This window comes from Haemaphysalis longicornis, unplaced genomic scaffold (genome assembly GCF_048455015.1).
Source record: "Haemaphysalis longicornis isolate Haplotype H1 unplaced genomic scaffold, Haemaphysalis longicornis Haplotype H1 scaffold_1, whole genome shotgun sequence".
Taxonomy (NCBI): Eukaryota; Metazoa; Arthropoda; class Arachnida; order Ixodida; family Ixodidae; genus Haemaphysalis; species Haemaphysalis longicornis.
The window spans coordinates 452,071,183-452,079,014 of record NW_027526203.1 but is presented as its reverse complement, the minus strand read 5'-3'; positions in this window follow the sequence as shown (position 1 = coordinate 452,079,014).

Genomic DNA, 7,832 nt, shown 5'->3' with positions numbered 1-7,832 from the left:
TGCGAGTGAGAAATGGGTATCAGGTATACGTAAGAAGGATAAGAGCGCCCCCCAAAAATTCTGGAATCATTTGAAAGCATTGGGAACGACGACTAAAGAGGTGCAGACTCGGATACAGGACTGGGACGGTAACGTTCTCCTGGAGGACAGCGCATTAAAATACCTACATGGAGTCATAGCAAATACTTTCGGCCAAACACGCGAGATATCGGCTACCCGGACACATGTGGCCAATAGAAGAGCAACAGATAAAATACTGGACGGGACGTAGTGTAGGCAGCGTCGGCAAGATAATCTGAAAATCCTGGTTTTCTTTTCCTTCGGTCCTGTTTCCGCGGTCGGCGTCGACCGCTGTTGCCGCTCGAAACGAGCTCATGATTTCACGACCGTTCGCCTCGGTGACCGGAAGTGTGCTCAACACCGTGTTTCTTCATGCCGACGTAAAGGGACGACAGTACCGAGTCGAAGACTTCAGGGACGCTCTGGCCCAACTTGGTGCACTGCCCGAGGTAATTTCCTTGGGTGCCTATCAAATCAATCATGTTTGGGCTGTGACTTTTAGGAGTGCAGAAGCGACAAAGAAAATGCTGACCACGACGGAGCTGCAGGTGAAGGGACGTCGCTGCCTCGTCATCGACCCACAGAATCAGGAGGTGAAGCTGAAGCTCCACTGGCTTTTCCACGGGGTGGCAGACGAGGACATCCATTCAGCGTTCGTGTCCTACGGCAGAGTCAGCGAGGTTACGAGGGAACGCTGGCGGGTCGCCGGCGTGAACGAAAAGACTTCTACTAAGAGGACTGTGCATCTCAAGCTCAAGTCAGGAGTCAAGATCGGTGACCTACCTCACCAAATTCGTGTTGCCGGAGAACTGGCTCTCGTCGTGGTGCCCGGCCGGCCCATGAAGTGCCTTCGCTGCAACGGTGAAGGGCACGTGAGACGGGAGTGCAAGGTGCCTCGGTGTTCCCTGTGTCGACGCTTTGGCCATGCTGAGGCCCAGTGCACGAGGTCGTACGCGAACGCGGTTGGGCCACCTGGCCACGACGATGAGTCCGAACACCTCATGGATGCCGAGGAGGCCGAGGAAGCAGCCAAGGGCACGGGGGATCAGGAAAAGACGGAGGAAGAGGCCACCACGTCAACGAACGCTTGCGAGGCCATAGCGGCAGCAGGCGGAGAAGACAACGACGTTCCGGAGCAAGCTCCGGCTCCCACGGATGACCTGTCGAAAGACGGTGGCACCCGAACGAACACCCAGGCAACGGTCAACTACGCCCCCGACGCCATGGACGTGCTCGGGAACCCGGTCGCCAAACGGTGTCACATCGACTTTGCCGAGGGTGGCGTCAGCGACCCTGCAGTTCAGGCCGACGAGCCGCCGATGAAGACGACGCCGGGACGCCGCTCGACGACGCGGCTTAAGCCAAGCGTCGCGGTGGAACGCAGGAGTGTAGAGGCGTCGGGAGCGTCTCAAAAACACCTCGACGACCCGGGGACCAAACGCGTTGCTTAGCGACGCGCTGGATGTGAGCGGTGAATATTATGCCCCCGGTTTCCATTTCTTCACGGGGAAATGTCTTCTCTGAACCTAGCTACCCTAAACGTCCGTGGTCTTTCGAGTAAAAGACGGCAGAGTCAGGTGCACCGCCTGCTAGCAGATCTAGACGTAGACGTCTTAGCGGTTCAGGAGACAAAGGTAGAGGGGGAGGAGGAGACCGGGGGCATGGTGCAACGTTTCACGTCGCGGTATTATGTGTGCGTCAGCCACGCAGTTGGCTTTTCTGCTGGCTGCATGTTATTGGTGAAAAAGTTGCCGGGGCTTGGAGTGCGAGAGGTGTGCTCTGGCTTGTCAGGGTGACTCGTTGTATGCGATGTAGTATTGAGTGGTGAAGAGTGGCGAATAGTGTGCTTGTACGCGCCGAATGAAGTTAGAGAAAGGGCTGCATTTTATAATAACATTAGGCCGCATCTGTTGACAGACAAGCGTCTTGTCGTACTAGGGGATTTTAATTGCGTCTTATCCACGCGAGATAAGATTAGTAATCGGCCATTTCGTGACGAGAGCACGGCTGTGCTGCAGGAAATAATAAATACTATTGGGTTAGTGGATGTGGGCGAATGTCTAGAGGGAGGACGGGAGGTGCAATTTACACATTTTCAAGGAGTCAGTCACGCTAGACTGGATAGAGTGTATGTACCGTGTGATTTAATTGAAAAATGCGAAGGGTACGAAGTAAAGCCTGTATCATTTTCAGATCACTGCCTGGTGGTGTGTAATCTAGGATACAAGAAACGGACGAATACTTTCACGTGGGAGCTATGGAAATTGAATGATAAGTTACTTACGGATGAAATTTTTTTTGAAAAAGTGAGTGGTTTGATTCGGAAAATAGAAGGGGATAAAATCAGTGAACAGTGGGAGTGGTGTAAACAGGAGGTAAAAATGAGGGCCATTGAGAGGTCCACTGTCGTACGATACGAACAGAAAATTATAGAAAAGACACTAAGGTCAAACCTAGAAAAACTTATCCGTGAAGAGTGCAATGCTCCTGGGGTGTTTAGTGAGGATATCAGAAAAATGAAACAGAAACTTGAGGCGCTTGACAATGAACGCTACCGGGGAGCCCTCGTGAGAGCGAGAGTGGACCGATTAGCCGGTGGAGAGGCCCCTACCAAGCGTGCGCTGGGTATAGAACGGGCGAACGCTCGACGTAATCATATAAGGGAGATAGAGTGGGAAGGACGGGTGACGGGTGATCAGCAAGAGATTGAACGGGCTTTTCATCACTACTACAAAGATTTGTTTGCCTTCCGCAGGGCTGAGGTGGAGGCCTTTAAAACCGAGTTTATCAGTGCTTTCCCAAGGATTGATGAAGACTACAAAGAAAGTTTAAGCCAGCCTATTGCAGTTGCTGAAGTTGAATGTGCGATCGATATATTTTGAACAACGGAAAGTCACCGGGTCCAGACGGATTAACTGCAGCCTTTTACAAGGTCTTCAAAAACGATTTATCGCCACTTTTGGCAGCACTATTTAACGAGGCCTTCGAACTAAAGGCATTGCCACCCTCTTACGGAGAAGCGCACACGATACTTATACCTAAAACAGAGGACACGGACAAACTTAAACATGTTACAGCATATCGCCCTATATCCTTGACAAATGTCGATTACAAAGTTTTTATGAAGGTGCTTGCACAAAGAATTCAAACAGTCATCAAGCAGATTGTAGGGCCACACCAGACGTGTGGCATAAAAGGACGCACTATTTTTTCAAACACACACAAGGCGAGATGTGTGCTGGAATGCTGCGACGCTGCCCGAGCTCGCGCGGCTGTTCTCCAGCTTGATTTGGAGAAGGCGTTTGACTTTGTGCCCCATGAATTACTGTTGCTAATTTTAGATCATGTGAACGTTGGAACAGTCATCAAGGAGGGGGTGGCTCTGGCGTACCGAAAGTGCACCACGAGATTAATTGTAAACAAGACACTGGGGGCCCCCATTAGCGTGGAACGGTCGGTGCGCCAGGGCTGCCCTCTGAGCCCACTTCTTTTCTGCCTGTATATCGAAACGCTCGGCTTAAATATAATTGAAAGTGAACACATTCACGGGTTTAAGCTATGCGAGGCAGAGGTAAAACTTCTGGCCTACGCAGACGACATTGCTCTTTTCTGTACGACCAAGGATAGTGTTACAAAAGCGGTGGACATTGTTAAACGTTTTGGGTCAATCACAGGTAGTGGGGTAAACTGGGGGAAATGTTTGGGATTCTGGCATGGGGACTGGTCTTTGACACCGGATTTTTTTGCCAACGTGAGCTGGGAAACCAGTCCCGTTAAGTATCTAGGGACGCCACTGGAGTGCTACCAGGACAGCGAACCGTATTGGCGTGCCCGAACGCAGGACATACGCGACAGGGCAGAAAAGTGGAAAGGGGTTTTTCTTTCAATGTTTGCTAAAGCGACTGTTTGTAATTTATTTTTTATTGCCAAAGTGTGGTACGTTATGCAAGTGTTGCACTGTTCGCGTTTGAATGTACAGAAAATGCATCGTGCATTTGCTGTGTTTATCTGGTCATCTACATGGGAAAGGTGCAGTAGAGATAACCTTTTTCGACGCGTCAAGGAGGGCGGGCTTGGGTTGTCGCACCTGTTTGTCCGCCAGTTGGTGAATAGGTTCCTTTTTCTTCGCGATACAAGCGATCCTTTTTTGCGAACAGTTTGCCAGGTGCGGCTGTCTCAGGCACTGCCGGAATTTGTCGTATCCAGTTTGCACATAAAGGGAAGGATTTCAGGATATTTTAAAGAAGTTGTCATGTCACTCAGGTTTCTGTCAACTCGTTTTTCGATGGAATATTTGAGTACAGTGTCACGTAGAAAATTATATAAAGATGTTTGCGACAGTCTGTTCCCGATACCAAGATATAGAGAACTGTACAAAGAAGGCCCAGGGCAGGATGTACTGAAAAGAGTTAAGCGTATGGCTGTAAAACCGGGGGTGAAGTCTTTTTTTTTTAAACTTCATTCGGGGACACTTACTGTGCAAACATGGTTAAAAGAAAAGGGGTTAGATACACCATGGGGTACTGACTGTACAATTTGTAAACAACCGGATAACATAGATCACGTTTTTATACACTGCTGGATGGCGGTTCACTTTTGGGATGTTATGCAGCGAACTTTACACAAAGACTTCCCACTTACCCCGCATGGTATACGGTATTTACCCATAGAGAATAACGAAGGAGTCCCCTACGATTTAATAATGCTCCTGGGCCTTCACAGCATATGGAGGGCGCGCATGGCGTGGCTCCATGGCGACGTGGATGCCCGACCGGCCCGGCAGTTTCTGCGGGAGTGTCACGCAGTTCGTTGAGGGGCTGAGAGTCCAGCAGCCAGTACCAGATTGGTTGGATTTTTTAGAGCCGTTAATTTCGCTAAAGTGATGATTAAATGACAAAGCCTAGCCGGAAGCACGGCTGGTATGCTAATGTCGGTGTTGGTTGTACCAAATGCAGTGTGGTTATTTTTGTGTTGCAAGTGTGTGTTGATGACTGGTAGTTAAAAAAAAAAAAAAAAACGGGACGTAGTGTAGTGGATAGAGTGTCCGCCTTCCAATCAGCATTCATGGGTTCGAATCTCAGTGTGGGACGACTTGTTTTTTTTTTTTTTTTTGCATATGCATGGAGCGCACGAACAAGATGCCTAAACCACACTTAAGGTCAGTATATGTCCTTTTTCATATCGTAGCTGTATTACGTTACGATTTCATACATTTTTCGGTGCCCTTCGTCGCGGGCACTGCATGTCGCGGCAGCCCTATGAACCTCCGCCTCCCCCCCCCCCTTCTCTTCCTATTTTCCCTCTCTCTCTCTCTCGATGCCCTCACATCAAGACGCCATGCGGCAAAGCCAACTTTATGCGCATGTTTTTAATGCGCGAGGCGTCAAAAGAAAAAAACATCCCCCTCGCGAGGGGCACGATCAAATGCAGAGCATTTCTGCGGGGGGGCGCGCCTGCAAGTCGTATGGATTACGTATTGGTTGTTGTTGTTGTAATTGTTGTCTTCCAGCGTAGACATTGTCGATGAAGTCGATGGTGAAACGTGCCGTGAACCCCCTGCCGCGGCTATGACGCAACGTGGAGCGGCTGTGACGCAACGTGGCGCGGCTATGACGCAACACAATCCACTTTAATCCAATCCAAATCCAAGCCAATCCAATCGAATCCAATCCAATGCCCCTCGCGAGAGAGTGTTATAGCGCCGAAATCGCCACCACGCGAACGCGTGATGCTGACGTCACGATCACGCCACAGATGTTAGCGACCGCAGCGCGCGCGAACGACATATGTGGTTTAAGCGCGAACCGACCGCGGCGAGAGAGCGCGATGCGAGCGCCCCACCTGTTCTTGCGCGCGAAACTAACGCGGCGAGAGAGGGTGTTGCGCACGTCCCCACCTGTTATGCGCCCGAACCGAACGCGGCGAGAGAGGGCGTTGCGAGCGGAGAGAAGGCGAGGAGGACGCGGTGGAGAGGGTGCACCTCTGGCCGACGGTTGAATGAGTCAAGGATATAAGGCACGTTCGTAACCTTCAGTTCTGTGTCGGCTTTGTGGCTCAGTTGGTAGAGTACCGTGCCCCTTGCGTTCCGCCCGCAGAGTCGTAGGATCGAAACCTGGCGCCGGCAAGTATTGTTTTTTTATATAGTGTAGGGGGAGCGATGCGGACGCGGACTACGGACGCCAACGCGGGTGACATCGTGAGTTACTTAAATGCTCTGCATTTAAAAAGCGACAAGTTCGTGGCTGTGCGCCTATTTTTTGTTCGCGTACGTGCTTATATCGACTTAAGAGGTTCCAAATGCGTTGAAGCGCCAAGCTTCCTGAAACACGCGCTTGAACCCGGCAAGGGCCTAAGGAAACAAGCAGCGGTGTAACGTGTAGGAGACTGATCGGAAGGTGGAAGGAGATCGCGAAGCAACCTTCGAAAACTCGGGGCGGTTAAAGATGATTCAGAAAATAAGAAATAATTTTCAACAGAATTAAAACACGATACTATAAATGAAATCAATTTAAAACTTAGAAAAAAACTTCGCTATGCCGTCGATGTGCTTTTCAAGTCATGTTTTCTTAACATGGATTCGTTCATTGGCGCTCTTTCGTGCAGATATCTTGGCGCCGCCAACAAGAACGTTTTGTACGATGACGGATCAAATTGTGGTGGAAGTAGGAATGTAAGCTCTCTTTTGTTGCATCGATTTAAAAAAAAATAAGACTCGGTCGTCATAAGGATGGGCATGCCATTCTTACATCCACCCCCGTGAAAACCAAAAATTTCGGGAAACAGAGTGAACCGTCACCCCTGCGAAACTATTCTTCCATTAGGTAGAGCTCATCATGCTTTGTGTGTATTTGTCCTTGTAGAAAAAAATGCTCGTGCCCGCTATGGGATGTCACAAGAACTCAAAAGCCTGAACGCGCGTGTGCCCTGAGTCACCATTGCCACGAAAAAGGCTGCGCGGCGCAGTGTTCCTTTCTCTCCACTTCCTTTTTGTTTCAACGCGAGAAGGAAGGCAGGTTGGGAATGCCACAGAAAATGTAGGCCATCTTGAATGAGAGCTTGTCATACGAGGTCTTGAGGATGAATTTTCTTCCGAGCGCAACTTTAAGAAGCGAAAGCAGCTTGGGAACAGTTCAGTCAAATATTCCATATCTCTCAAAAAAGGGTGTTGAGCTCGACACCCTTTTTTAAGGGTGTAAGCTCAACACCCTTTTTTCATCCGCACACCCTTTTTTTACCAAAACACCTTTTAAGGGTGTTAGCCATGGGACAAGATTTTTACACCCTTTTCGGCCAAAAAGGGTGTAAAAAAGTTTAGTGTGTTCCCAAGTTGAGCGGGTCCCACTCCCGGCTAGGAAACTTCTGCAGGCGTATGCTTTGGAGGCAGCACCTTTCATTGGGCTGTGCGGTAACCTGATTACCAGCGAATACCCGGACGTCCATCAACTGTGGCATCTAAGGCATCGTTCGGCCGGTCATCACTTGGATACCCGGAAAAGGGAACCACCCTACTTCTTGGCTCAATAAAGTTTCGTACTGCTACTAGGACTACCACCTTACATTGTGAAAGCCTGCACACACACTGTCACTGCAAGGACTGCTACACGAATCTTTACGACATAATTGCCGGAATTTCTTGCATCATGAATATGCTGGACAATTTTTTTTCAGTTTTGTTTGTTTATTAATTTCTGTGATAGGCGGGTAAGCGAGTTTATACAGTTAGATTTTCTTTTTTGCACATTTACGTTTGTAATCATAGTGTCAAAAGATGG